Raw genomic sequence first — 16,298 nt, forward strand, 5'->3', positions numbered from 1 at the left:
TATTTCATCATCTATCTATTTTCTATGGCTCTCAAGCATGATTCCATTAGGAATTCTGCTGTGATACAAAGCTTGGCATTCTCCCTCTGATTGTGCTCTTAATACAAAAAGCTTTTGGTTGTAGCAGATCATACCCCATCTTCAAATTCTGTGTTTAATCAATTGGTGCACACCACCAACCTCTACCACAATTGCGATCAATTGGCAGAAATTGATTACTGGGGCACCTGGGTGGCTCAGTCAGTTGAACATTGGACTCGGTTTCAGCTTGGGTCATGACCTCATGGTTTCATGGGCTTGGGCCCCACGTAGGGCTCCGTGCTGGCAACATGGAGCCTATTTGGAATTCTCTCTCCCCCTCTCTCTCTGCCCCCCCAATTCACACTATCTCTGTCTCTCTCAAAATAAATAAACTTAAAAAAAATAAAATAAAAAAGAAAGCTTGTTTACTTCCAAATTCTTGTGATAAGAGTAGTGAATTGAAATATGCTGTTCCAAAAAACAATATTGAAAAAATAATATATGAGGTAATACAATGTGAAACATACCACACAAAAATAAATAAATAAATAAATAATTAAACAAAATCAAAAGCTAGTGTATCTTATAATGAAATTTATTTCATATAAACAGATCATGAAAATTAAATGAAGATTACTTTGTGTCTATTTTTCTTTTATCACCATTGCAAACCTTAGCTTAATGGAAAGCAGAAAAATAGCACGTTATAAAATTATGAAATACAGTGTAATGATTGTAACAAATACAATTTATTCTTTGATTGTTGTGCCCATAATCAGCATTTTTAAGGCATGTAAATTTCCTTAAAATAAAAAAAATGAAAGTAACCTGCCATAATTGAAAATAAAATAAAAAAAATTTTTAATTACTAAAAAATATTTTTTGATCTCAGGATAGGGATATGGAAAATTGTAACTTCAGGATGTATCCTAATAGCACTGACAAGGGTAGTGTCAATAACTAGGTAATAATAACCTAGGTCACTACCTGAAGTTAGGTAACACTTCATAAGTTTGGGACATGTTCATCCATAAAACTGACCTCACTTTAGGACAACAGCTGAAAGCTTGGAGGTTCCCAGGCACCCACACTTCTAACCAACTGCCTACAAATTGGAGATTTCCTATTACCTCCTGAGTTCAATAATTCACTAGAATGAATTAAAAAATTCACTGACAGTATTACACTTATGAATTCAGCTTCATTGTAGTAAAAAGTATGCAAATCAGAACCAACCAAGAGATGCATGGGCCAGGTATGAGAGGATCCCAAACATGAAGCTTCCATGTCCTCGAGAACTTACCACCTTCCTTGCATAGTAATGTTTAGGAATATACACAGTGTATTGTTCACAAGCAAAGGTCACCTGAGCTTTGGTGTTCAGAGATTTTATTGGGGTTTCATTATGTAGATGTGATTAATTAAATCTTTGGCCATGTGACTGAACTTAACCTATATCCTCTTTCATTCCCTGGAGGTTAAGCTGATATTATGTGACCCAAAGCCCCAAACTTCTAATCATATGGGTGGTCTTTCTGGCATGGTCAGCTTTCATCCTGATTTATCTTATAAACTCTCTAGGCATCTACCATGAGTCACCTCATTAATAAAAACTATGAGAGCAAATCATGAATAACAAAGACACTTCTATCACCTGGTACATAAAAAAATGTAGATGCCCTCTCCCCTCCACCCCCAGGAACCAGTGACAAAGGCCAGCCAAATTCTTTATTATACAATAGAAAATCCTCCCATGCCATCTATTTATTTTGTTTAATCTTTCTTTTTCAAATTTTTTATCCAGTAATTTCAAAGTGCCTCTTGAGTTATTGCTTTATTCATGTGAAATTTATTAAATTTTTATATTAAATTTCCTCAGGCTTCCTTTTTGATATCTCCATTATCATTTTTATTATCTTATTCCTATTAAACTTATTGTACTATATTATAAATTAGGAGTTCCCTAGCAGATGACATCTTCACCATTTATACAACAAACAAAGTAAACCCAAAGAAAACCACATGGGAACGTATCATAATTACACTTTGAAAACTAATGATAAAAATAAAATTTTGAAAGCAATCAGGGAGAAATGATACATTATTTGAAGGGGAAAAACCAATTCAAATGAAATCTGATTTGTCATCTGAAACCATGGAGTCCAGCAGAGTGTGTCATGGTATTTTTTTTTTACATGCTGAACTAAAATAATTGTCAACCATGGATTCTATGTTTGGTGAAATTATCTTTTGGGAGTAAAAGATTAAAAAAAAAACTTCAAACAAAGGAGGTTGAGAGAACTTGTGAATATCAGACCGATCTTTAGAAACTCGCTACAGGAATTTCTTCATATAGAAAGAAAAATGATAAAGAAAATCTTGGCACATCATGAAGGAAGAATGAACAATGAAAAGACTAGAAATACAGGTACATGCAATATTTTCCCTTTAGTTTTTATATGAGTATTTCTATAAAATACTCCTTATAAGTTTATATATGAATATGTAAATATATATGATTTATGAATCATGTTTGATTAATGAAATAAAATTCCATGTCATCCCCAAGACAATCTTTAAAATTGGAGAAAGTAAAATAACATAAATGGAAATGAAGTTTTTCACTTGACTTGAAGTGATGAAATGTTGGAACAGCAAACTGTTATAAGCCACACATGTGTATAATAATATACGGAGTAAGATGGATAATAATTGGTGAATTTTATCAGAGAAGTGCTATATTGTGGCTTACATTAAAACAAAACAAGAGAGTGGTCAACATGGCAGAGAAGTAGGGGGATCCAAAGTTCACTTACTCAAACACAGAAGTGTTGAGGCCAGAGGACTTGGAATTCCAAGAGTCCAGGCTGCAGAGTGACAGAGATGTCTCCAGGGGCCCATGGTGACAGCTTAGTGGGCCATAGGGTTACTTCAACAAACAAATCAAATCACACTTAGTGGAGGGTCCAAACCACCACTACGAGTAGGGAGTTAAAGCAACCAGAGTCACAAAAACAGAGAACACATAACACACTCCAATAACACGTCCTGAAGGGCCAGGCCCTGGACAGTATATGAGCCCTCTTTAATATAGTAGTGCTTGCACATGCAGGACACATAACAAGCTTTTAAAACACATAAGGGTCAGAAAGTTAGCCAAAATGATGAAACAGAAGGATTCTCCTCAAAAGAAATTCCAGGAAGAAATGACACTAAAGAATTTCTCAAAACACATATATACAATATATCTGGTCAAGAATTTAGAATAATAGTCATAGGATTAATCACTGGGCTTGAACAAAGCATAGAAGACAGCAGAGAATCTATTGCTGTAGAGACCAAGGAAGTAAAAAAAAAATAGGACGAATTAAGAAATGTTGTAAATGAGGTGCAAAATAAAATAGATGCAGTGAGAGTGAGGATGGAAGAGGCAGAGGGGAGTATAAGTGAAATAGAAGATAAAATTAAGGAAAATGATGAAGCCAAGAAAAAGAGATAAAAAAATAGTAGACCATGAGGTGACAATTAGAGAACTAAGTGATTCATTGAAATGTAATAGTATCCATATCAGAGGAATTCTAGAAGAAGAAGAGACAGGAAAGAGCAGAAGGTTTACTTTAACAAATTATAGCTGAGAACTTCCCCAATTTGGGGAGGGAAGCAGACATCCAAATCCAGGAGGCACAGGGAACTCCCTTCAGATGTAACAGGAATAGATCTTCTCCATGACATATTATAATGAAACTGGCAAAATGCAAAGATAAAGAGAGAATTCTGAAAGCAACTAGGCACAAATGGGCCTTAACCTACAAGGGTAGACACATAAGGGTAGTAGCAGACCTGTTCACTGAAACTTGGCAGACAAGAAAGAAGTGGCAGGAAATATTCAATGTGCTGAATAGGAAAAATATGCAGCCAAGAATCCTTTATTCAGCAAGGCTGACATTCAGAATAGGAGAGATAAAGACTTTCCCAGACAAACAAAAACTGAAGGAGTTCATGACCACTCAACCAGCCCTGCAAGAGATCTTAAGGGGTACTCTGTGAGTGGAATGCTACAAAGACTACAAAGGTCCAGAGACATCACCTTAAGCATGAAACCTACAGGTAACACAATGATGCTAAATCCATATCATTCAATAATAACACTGAATGTAAATGGACTAAATACTCCAATGAAAAGACATAGGGTATCAGAAAGTAAGAAAACAAGATCCATCTATATGCTGTCTATGAGAGACCCATTTTAGACCTGCGGACACCTTCAGATGAAAGTGAGGGAATGGAGAACCATCTATCATGTTATTAAAAGTCAAAAGAAAGCCAGAGTAGCCATACATATATCAGACAAACTAGATTTTAAACTAAAGGCTATTACAAGATTTGAAGAAGGGCATTATATCATAATAACAGGTCTATCCATCAAGAAGAACTAACAATTATTAAATGTTTATGCACCCAATTTGGAAGCACCCAACATAAGCAATATTACTGATAAGAATACAGTAATTGCAGGTGACTTTAATACTTCACTTACAACAATGGACAGATCATCTAGGTGGAAAATCAATAAAGACACAATTGCCCTGAATCATACACTAGACCAGCTGGACTTGACAGATATATTCAGAACTTTTCATCCAAAAGCAGCAGAATACACGTTCTTTTCGAGTGCACATGGAACATTCTCCAAGACAGATTACATACTGGGTCACAAAACAACCCTCAATAAATATGAAAGAATTAAGATTATACCATGCATATTTTCATATCACAATGCTGTGAAACTTGAAATCAACCACAAGAGAAAGTTTGGAAAACCTCCAAGTACATGGAGGTTAAACAACATACTACTAAAGAATGACTTGGTCAACCAGGTAATAAATGAAGAAATTAAAAAAATATATGGAAATAAATGAAAATGAAATCACAACAGTCCAAACTCTTTGGGATACAGCAAAGGCAGTCCTAAGAGGAATTTACATTGCAATCCAGACCTATCTCAAGAAACAAGAAAAATCCCCAAAACAAAATCTAAAAGCACACCTAAAGGAACTAGAAGAACAGTTAAGAAAGCCCAAAGCCAGCAGAAGAGAAAGAATAAAGATTAGAGCAGAAACCAACAATATAGAATAAAAAAATAGTAAAACAGATCAATAAAACTAAGAGCTGGTTTTTTTTTTTTTTAAATAAGCAAAATTGATAAAACCCTAGCCTGACTTCTCAAAAAGAAAAGGGAGAAGACCCAAATAGATAAAATCACGAATGAAAGAGGAAAGATCACAACCAACACCACACAAATACAATTATCAGAGAATAATACAAAAATTATATACCAACAATTTGGAAAACCTGGAAGAAATGGACAAATTCCTAGACACCTGCACACTACCGAAACTCAAATGGAAGAAATAGAAAATATGAACAGACCCATAACTAGCAAAGAAATTAAATCAGTTATCAAAAATCTCCAAACAAATAAGAGTCCTGGGCCAGATGGCTTCCCAAGGGAATTCTACCAGACATTTAAAGCAGAGTTAATATCTATCCTTCTCAACTTGTTCTAAAAAATAGAAATGGAAGGAAAACTTCCAGACTCATTCTATGAAGCCGTATTAACTTGATCCCCAAAGCAGACAGAGACCCTACAAAAAAAGGAGAATTACAGGCCAATATCCCTGATGAATATGGATGCAAACATTCTCAACAAGATACTAGCAAATCGAATTCAACAGCATATTAAAGGAATTATTCACCATGATTGAGTGGGATTAATTCCTGGGCTGCAGGGCTGGTTCAGTATTTGCAAATCAATCACTGTGATACATCATATTAATAAAAGAAAGGATAAGAACCAAATGATCCTGTCAATAGATGCAGAAGAAGAATTTGACAAAATACAGCATCCTTTCTTAATAAAAACCTTCAAGTTTGTCCGCATAGAGGGAACATACCTTAACCTCATGAAAACCATATATGAAAAGCCCACAGTTAATATCACCCTCAAAGGGGAAAAACTGAGAGCTTTCCCCCTGAGATCGGGAACACGACAGGGATGTCCACTCTCACCACCGTTGTTTATCATAGTTTTGGAAGTCATAGCCTCAGCAATCAGACAACAAAATGAAGTAAAAGGCACTCAAATTGGCAAGGAAGAAGCCAAACTTTTACTCTTTACAGATGTCATGATACTCTACGTGGAAAACCCAAAAGACTGCACCAAAAAGCTGCTAGAACTGATACATGAATTCAGTAGATCTGTATGCTGAAAACTATAGAACACTTATGAAGGAAACTGAAGAAGACACAAAGAAATGGAAAAACATTCCCTCATGGATTGGAAAAACAAATATTGTTAAAATGTTGATACTACCCATAGCGAACTACACATTCAATGCAATCCCAATCAAAATTGCATAGGCATTCTTCTCAAAGCTGAAACAAACAATCCTAAAATTTGTGTGGAACCACAAAAGACCCTGAACAGCCAAAATAATGTTGAAAAAAGGAAACCAAAGCAGGAGGCATCAAAATCCCAAACTTTAGCCTCTACTACAAACCTATAATCATCAAGAGAGTATGGTATTGGCACAAAAACAGACACATAGACCAATGGAATAGAATAGAGAACGCACAATTGGGCCCACAAATATATGGCCAACTAATCCTTGACAAAGCAGGAAAGAGGGTCCAATGGAAAAAAGACAGTCTCTTTAGCAAATGGTGCTGGGAGAACTGGACAGCAACATGCAGAAGAATTAAACTGGACCACTTTCTTACACCATACACAAAAATAAACTCAAAATGGATGAAAATACCTAAATGTGAGACAGGAAACCATTAAATCCTAGAGGAGAAAACAGGCAAAAACCTCTTTGACCTCAGCCACAGAAATTTCTTGCTCGACATGTCTCCAAAGGCAAGAGAAATAAAGCAAAAATGAATTATTGGGACTTCACAAGACAAATAGCTTCTGCACTACAAAGGAAACAATCAACAAAAGCAAAAGGCAACTGACAGAATGGGAGAAGATATTTGCAAATGACATATTGGATAAAGGGTTAGTATCCAAAATCTATAAAGAACTTACCAAACTCAACACCTGAAAAGCAGATAATCTAGTGAAGAAATGGGCAGAAGACATTAATGGACACTTTTCCAAAGAAAATATACAGATGACCAACAGATACATGAAAAGTTGCTCAACATGACTCATCATCAGGGAAATACAATTCCAATGACATTGAGATACCACCTCACACCCGTCAGAGTGGCTGAAATTAACAACTGAGAAATGACAGATGCTGGTCCGGTTGTGGATAAATGAGAACACTTTTGCACTGTTGGTGAGAATGGAAACTGGTGTAGCCACTCTGGAAACAATGTGGAGTTCCCCCCCAAAAAATTAAAAATAGAACTACTCTACTATCCAGCAGTAGCACTACTAGGAATTTATCCAAAGGATACAGGAATGATGATTCATAAGGGCACATGTACCCCAAAGTTTATAGCAGTACTTTCAACAATAGCCAACTTATGGAAAGAGCCTAAATATCCATCAACTGATGAATGGATAAAGAAGATGCAGTTTATATATACAATGGTATACTACTTGGCAATGAGACACAATGAAATCCTGTCATTTGCAGCAACATGAATGGAACTGGAGGGTATTATGCTGAGTGAAGTAAGTCAGTCAAAGAAAGACAGATATCATATATTTTCACTCATATATGGAACTTGAGAAGCTTAACAGAAGACCATGGTGGAAGGGAAGGGGGAAAAATAGTTAAAGAGAGGGAAGGAGGCAAACCATAAGAGACTCTGAAATACAGAGAACAAACTGAAGGTTGATAGGTGGGATAGTTGGGGGAGAGGGGAAAATTGGTGATGGGCATTGAGGAGGGCACTTGTTGGGATGAGCACTGGGTGTTGTATGTAAGCAATGAATCACAGGAATCTACCCCCAAAACCAAGAGTACACTGCATGTTAGCCAACTTGACAACAAATTATATTTAAAAAAAAAAAAAGGAAAAACAAAACAGGGGCGCCTGGGTGGCTTAGTCACTTAAGTCTCCAACTTCAGCCAGGTCATGCTTTCACACTTCCTGAGTTCAAGCCCGTGTCTGACACAGGCTATGCTATGCTATGTCAGCTATGCTGACAGCTCAGAGCCTGGAGCCTGCTTTGGATTCTATGTCTCCCTCTCTCTGCCCTTCCCCTGCTCATGCTCTGTCTCTCTGTCTCTCTCAAAAATAAACACTAAAAAAAATTAAAACAAAACAAAACACTTAGTTTGCTGAGTGAAAAATTAATTCCATGGGTATACAAGAGACTAGTTAGGAGGTTACTACATTAACTAATGTGACAGAGAGCTTGGCACATAGTAGTAGGGTAAAAGACAATTAGAAACGGTAGAGTTTGGATATATCATGAAGTTAGAAGTACCAGTATTTGGTAATATAGTGAATAGGGTCATCAATTAATAAAAAGGGAAAATGATGGCCCGAAGATTGATCTGATCCAAAATATGTAGTTGCCATTTATACAAATAGAATATTTGTAACAAAATGAAAACAGGTTTTTGAATTTTAGTAATGTCTATTACATGACAATTAGATGTAGAGTTGTATAGAACTTTAAAAAATATATAAATCAAGAGTACATGGTATAAAATAGGACTGAAAAAAATATATATATACATATATATATATTATATGTAATATATATGTAGACATAATCTCCACACACACATATACACACATACGTATACATATACACACATTTTGTATATAGCATGGATAATATTAAAGCCATGAGACAGGATTAGATCACATTAAAAATTAACATACAAGGGCACTTTGGTGGCTCAGTTGGTTAAGCACCAGAGTTCGGCTCAGGTCATAACTTCGCAGTTGGTGGGTTCAGGCCCCGTGTCGGGCTCTGTGCTGACAGCTCAGGGCCTGGAGCCTGCTTCAGATTCTGTATCTCCCTCTCTCTCTCTGCCCCTTCTTGGCTCACACTCTGTCTCTGTCTCTCTCTCTCTCTCAAAAATAAATAAACATTAAAAAAAAATTAAAAAAGAGTTAATGTACAGAGAGAAGAGAAATGGTATGAAGATGAACCCTGATGGAATCCAAAATTAAGAAGTCATGAAGATGAAGTGAACCAGAAAAGTGGACAGAGAAGGAACAGCAAATGAGTATAAGAATTGAGAAAGAAACATTCTAGGCACCTACTTAAAAAAAATGGTTTCAAAAATAAGTTGTCAATCGGCCGTAACAAATGGTGCTGAAAAGTTGAATGAGATGACTTGAGAATTGGCAATTAGATTTGTCATGCGGTCTGTTGTCAGAACCTGAGAGTAATTTCAGCACTCATAAATCTCTATGAGATGATTTAATCATACGATAGGATGATAGATACAATTTTGATAAGATGTATGAAACACTGTATATCTGTAACAGCATAAAGATATTTCCTGTCCACTCCCTTACCAAACCCTATGCGCATCCTCTTTCTTTAAGCTCTCAAACCTTGTGCGTTTCACCCAGAAAGCATACAAAATGCCTTAATTAATAGGTGTTATATCTGAGGAAAATACAACAATGACTTCTGTTCTATATTAAAAGCCTTTGAAGATCAAACTCTATGAAGCAATCATGCAATAAATAAGAGTAAGGAGACTGTCAAGGGCACAATCTTTGTATTTGAGTCTCCACATTGCCTTTACCTAAGTAAAATGCTGTAAGCAAGCGATTAACAGAAAATGCATCAGTAGCCATAAAATTGTGGTTATTTTGTTTCACAGAAAATCTAGCATTTCTCTCTGAAAGAGATCCCGATACTGTAAAGATGCAAAGATCCATCTCAGTAAAATTAGACAATGTTTGACAAATGATTGGTTAATGGGAATTTTATACATCAAACGGTAGATCTACGAAGTGAATTAAAACATCACTCTAGCAGATAGGAAATGAGACTGAGGATGTGTGATTTTCTGCATACCCTTTCTGTTGAAACACTGATATGTTTATAGGGTGCCTGGGTGGCTAGGCGTCTGACTTCGGCTCAGGTCATGATCTCATGGTTTGTGGGTTCAAGCCCTGCATCAGGCTCTGTGCTGACAGTTCAGAGCCTGGAGACTGTTTCAGATTCTATATCTCCATCTCTCTCTGCCCCTCTTCTGCTCATGGAGTGTTTGTTTGTCTGTCTGTCTCTCTCTCAAAAATAAATAAACATTAAAAAAAAACTGATATTTTTCCAAACATGTGATTTATGGAAATAATACTACAGAAATAGGATCAGCATGTCATTTTGAACACACTGGTATTATGTCAGTTGAAAAACAACTCTGGGAATGATATACAATGGAAACAAACAAACAAAAAGAATAAAAAATGTTTTTTAATAAAAAGTCAGGAAGTCATAAAAAAATGAAAGCTTAAAATAATATGTTGAGGTAAAAGGATGATAGTTATAAAAGGAGGAATTAAATGAACAATAAAACTGTAAAAGGAAAATGTATATTGATAGTGCTAAAAATGAGAAATACTATATTAGAAAAAGAGTGTTGCCACATTATAGCAAAAATAAACAGAAAAGTAGACATACCAAGAACTGTCTTATAAGAAAACGTTTTATAAATATAATAAAAATAATAATAATTCTACAATCACTGAGTGCTCAAAAAAACCAGACACTAAACAAACACCCAATAAGAAAATTAGAGGTCTTTCTGTAAGTGATCAAAATCACTGTAGACTTTTAAGGGAAAGAAATTTGAAACAGAATTTTGTGTGGAAAACAGTTTTGAAAACATATAAATGCATCCTTGGATAATTAGTGGTTCATAAATTTTATCATATATGTTTTAAATTTTTTATAAACAGCTAACAAGTTATATATATATACGCATGCACACGCACATGCACACACACACACACACAAACGAACTGGCTGAGAGATGGGTCAAAATATACACTTTAAAAATGGGGGGCATTGCAAAAAATGATTACTGTAAAGCAATATGGTTCACTTAATACTCAACTTGTTTTTACAGTTCAATATATCAAAATAACCTGAAGCAAAAATCTGAAATATAAATTGTGAGAGTGTCATAATAATCTATAAACTTTAGCTCATATTAGCAGAGGTAGTTTTGGTACAGTGGTTAATAATAGAGGCTTTTGAGTGAGAAAGACCTATTTTATTTATTTATTTATTGATTGATTGATTGATTGATTGATTATATGTTTTTATATGTGTAGTTGCCATATAGTAATATATATATATACACATATATACATATATATTATATATACATATATATTATATAATAGAGATTCAGCACCTATATACATTATGAAGTGATGCAACATTTATATGTGATTCAACATTTATATACTTATCCTGTGGAATAGAGATAATGACACAATTTTGTATGACTAGATTATTCTATATTATAGGCCTGGTCTGGAGATATAACCCTGAGGCACAATGGTGAAGGGATATTGCTGACCATACAAACTGAAAACAAATTGTGTCTGGCGAGATTCACAAGAATAGAGAAAAAAATGTCTTTACATTTAGTAGGTGCATATATGTGCCAAAGGATATGTTAATTTTCTTAAGCATTGGAACTATATCTAGAGGAGCAGGTACAATTAAAGTCATCCCTATTCAAGTTTATAAGAATTTACCATCATTATACAAAATACATCTCTCTTCTGCAAAATTCAAAGAGATACATTAAATTTGAAAGGAATCACTACGCTTTGCCTCTTTTAAGACAGTGGTGATGGCACTAATATCTGTAATTTTTTAGCAATGCAGGTCTGCTTTGATTTACTATTTTCTAAGATTGAGAAAGTGGTGTGGCTTGCATTGAGTTTTTGCTACAAGATTATCCTCAGAATGTGTATCAAAAAATTAATATAAGAATTTTCACAGTTTGTCTATTCCTATTAAGCATTTCAGAACTGGGATAATCACAGGATAGGATCAGAGATGCATTAAACTCACTATGAGACAAACCTTAGACAAAACTTAGATCGATTACCTGAATGTCATCTGCCTCTACTCTGTCATCTGTCCACAATGGTGTTTTGATGTCCAAAAATCTATGTAACTGAGAGACAGTGTACAACAATCTCAATAATGTCTGTTTCACATTACCCAGTATCCAGTGCTGTGGACTGAACTGCAAACTCCCCAAATTCATATGTTGAAGGTTTAACCCCCAATGTGATGGTATTTGGAAATAGGGCCTTTGGGAGATAATTAGGTTTATATGAGGTCACAAAGGTGGGTCCCCCATGATGGGATTAGTGCCCTTATAAGAAGAGACACCAGATAGTTTGCCTGCTCTCTCTGCCATGTGAGAACACAACCAGAAGTTAGCCATTTATAACCCAGTAAGAGAATCTTCACCTGAAACAGACCATATTAGCACCTTGATCTTGAACTTTCAGTCTCCAGAATTATGAGGAAAAAAATTTGTATTGTTTGACCCAGCCACCCTGTCTATGGTATTTTGTTATGACAGCCCAAGTGGACTAAGACAGATCTTGATATTGACAGTGGGGTGCTATTGTAATAAATACCTAAAAATGTGGAAAAGGCTTTAAAACTGGGTAATGGGAAGGCACTTGTTGAGATAGCACTGGGAATTGTATGAAAGCAATGAACTATGGGAATCTACCCACAAAACCAAGAGCACACTGTATGTTAGCCAACTTGACAATATACTTATATTAAAAAAAAACCTGGGTAATGGTCAGGCTGGAAAGTTTTGAGGTGCATGCTAGATATATGGAGGTTAATGGCAATTCTAATGTGTCTCATATACAAATGAGGAACATGCTAATAGAAACTGAAGGAAAGGTAGTATTTGTAGTAAAGTGGCAAAGACCTTGCCTGAACTATGTTCTAGTGTTTTGTCAAGTTAGCACTTGTGAGTAATGAATGTAAAAGGAAATGATTGTAAACATCTAAGGAAAAGAAATTTGAAACAGAATTTTGTGTGAAAGAAAACAGTTTTTAAAACATAATTGCATCCTTAGATCATTAGTGACTCAGCAATTTTATCATACATTTTTAAAGTTTTAGCTGAAGAGATTTCTAACAAAAGTGTTAAATGAGTGCTTTTGTTCTTCCTGACTGCTTAAAGCAAAATGTGAAAAAAACAGAGATGAATTGAAGAAAGAATTGCTTAAACACAAAGAAAAAGAAAATACAACTTGATGATTGGGAAAATTGTCAAGCTATCTCTGTTGCAAAAAAATGAGAAGTCATATAATGAAGAAAACACCATATGTGTGTCTACACTGTTACTCAATAAAGAGCTTACAGAATTATAAAAGCAGAAGCCCTGTCATTTCAAACTGAAGGAGACAAAGATGGGACAAAATGAAGAAAGGTTATTGGACTTCTTGGATTTCACAGTATGTGATAATAGAGATAGTTCAACTTTGAACATGTGCTATTCTTTAAGAAGAGGGAAAAGTTACTCTGATGGAAATTGAGAGATCAGGGCCACCACCTCAGTTTAAATGGAGATGGATCTATGAGAATGGCATCAGACCATTTTTTTCCTGACGAAAAAAGTAATTTGTGTGATGGAGTGACACCAATAGGATTAGACAAGTAAGAGAGGTATGCCAGACAATCAAATCTGCCTTGCCAACTAATGCCTATATCTCTAAAGATACAAATGTGACTCTGTATGTGTGTGTGTATATACATTTTGTGTGTGTGTGTGTATCTGGCATATATATATATATATATATATATATATATATATGGCATATAATTACTTCTATATGATTTTCAAAAATGTAGAAATTAATCTATGGCAATAGAAATAACAGTGATTTTTGTTAGGAGAGTGATTTTGTTGTTATATTTTTTATATTTTTAATTTACATCCAAGTTATTTAGCATATAGTGCAACAATGATTTCAGGGGTAGATTCCTTAATGCACCTTACCCATTTAGCCCATCCCCCATCCCACAACCCCTCCAGTAACCCTCTGTTTGTTCTCAATATTTAAGAGTCTCTTATGTTTTGTCCCCCCTCCCTTTTTTATATTATTTTGGTTTCCCTTCCTGTGTGTTCTTCTGTTCTATGTCTTAATGTCGTCATATGATTGAAGTCATAGGATATTGTCTTTCTCTGACTGACTAATTTCATTTAGCATAATACCCTCTAGTTCCATCCGCGTAGTTGCAAGTGGCAAGATTTCATTCTTTTTGATTGCTGAGTCATACCCCATTGTATATATATGCCACATCTTCTGTATCAATTCATCCATTGGTGGACATTTGGGCTCTTTTCATATTTTGGCTATTGTTGATAGTGCTGCTATAAACATTGGGGTGCATGTGCCCCTTCAAAACAGCATACCTGTATCCCTTGGATAAATACCTAGTAGTGCAATTGCTGGGTAGTAGGGTAGTTCTATTTTTAATTTTTTGAGGAACCTCCATACTGTTTTCCAGAGTGGCTGCACCAGTTTGCATTCCCACCAGCAATGCAAAAGAGATCCTCTTTCTCTGCATCCTCGCCAACATCTGTTGTTGCCTGAGTTGTTAATGTGAGCCATTCTGACAGGTATGAGGTGGTATCTCATTGTGGTTTTGATTTGTATTTCCCTGATGATGAGTGATGAGAATTTTTTCATGTGCTGGTTGGTCATCTGGAGGTCTTCTTTGCAGAAGTGTCTATTCATGTCTTCTGCCCATTTCTTCACGGGATTATTTGTTTTTTTGGTGTTGAGTTGGACAACTTCTTTATAGATTTTGGATACTAACCCTATTATCTGATATGTCATTTGCAAATATCTTCTCCCATTCTGTCGGTTGCCTTTTAGTTTTGCTGATTGTTTCCTTTGCTGTGCAGAAGCTTTTTATTGTGATGAGGTCCCAATAGTTCATTTTTGCTTTTGTTTCCCTTGCCTCTGGAGACCTATTGAGTAAGAAGTTGCTGCAGCCAAGATCAAGGAGGTTTTTGCCTGCTTTCTCCTCTAGGATTTTGATGACTTCTTGCCTTACATTGGGGTCTTTCATCCATTTTGAGTTTGTTTTTGTGTATGGTGTCAGAAAGTGTTCCAGGTTCATTTTTCTGCATGTCGCTGTCCAGTTTTCCCAGCACCACTTGCTGAAGAGACTCTTTATTCCACTGGATACTTTTTCCTGCTTTGTCAAAGATTAGTTGGCTATGTGTTTTGCTTTTGGAATCAAGGTAATGCTGTCTTCAAAGAAAGAGTTTAAAAGTTTTCCTTCCATTTCTATTTTTTGGAACAGCTTCAAGAAAATAGGTGTTGACTCTTCCTTAAAAGTTTGGTAGAATTCCCTTGGAAAGCCATCTGGCCCTAGACTCTTGTTTTTTGGCAGGTTTTTGATTACTAATTCGATTTCCTTACTGGTTATGGGTCTGTTAATTTTTCTATTTCTTCCTGTTACAGTTTTGGTAGTGTATATGTTTCTAGGAAATTGTCCATTTCTTCCAGATTGCCCATTTTATAGGCATATAATTGTTCATAATATTCTCTTATTATTGTGTTTATTTCTTCTGTGTTAGTTGTGATCTCTCCTCTCTCATTCTTGATTTTATTTATTTAGGTCCTTTCCTTTTTCTTTTTGATCAAATTGGCTAGTGGTATATCAATTTCATTAATTCTTTTGAAGAACCATCTTCTGGTTTCATTGATCTGTTCTGTTTTTTTTGGTTTCGATAGCATTGATTTCTGCTCTAATATTTATTATGTCCTGTCTTCTGCTGGTTTTGGGTCTTATTTGCTGTTCTTTTTCCTTCTTTAAGGTTTAAGGTTAGATTGTGTATCTGAGACCTTTCTTCCTTCATTAGGAAGGCCTGGATTGCTATATACTTTCCTCTTATGACCACCTTTGCTGCATCCCAGAGGTTTTGGGTTGTGGTGTTGTCATTTTCATTGGCTTCCATGTACTTTTTAATTTCCTGTTTAAGTTATTGGTTAGCCCATTCATTCTATAGTAGGGATGTTCTTTAGTCTCCAAGTATTTGTTGCCGTTCCAAATTTTTTTCTTGTGGTTGATTTCGAGTTTCATAGCATGGTCTGAAAATATGCACGGTATGATCTATCTTTTTGCACTTGTTGAGGGCTGATTTGTGTCCCAGTATATGGTTTATTTTGGAGAACATTCCATGTACACTGGAGAAGAATGTATATTCCACTGCTTAGGATGAAATGTTCTGAATCTATCTGTTAAGTCCATCTGGTCCAGTGTGTCATTC

The sequence above is a fragment of the Panthera tigris genome, chromosome B1 (genome assembly GCF_018350195.1).
Source record: "Panthera tigris isolate Pti1 chromosome B1, P.tigris_Pti1_mat1.1, whole genome shotgun sequence".
Lineage (NCBI taxonomy): Eukaryota > Metazoa > Chordata > Mammalia > Carnivora > Felidae > Panthera > Panthera tigris.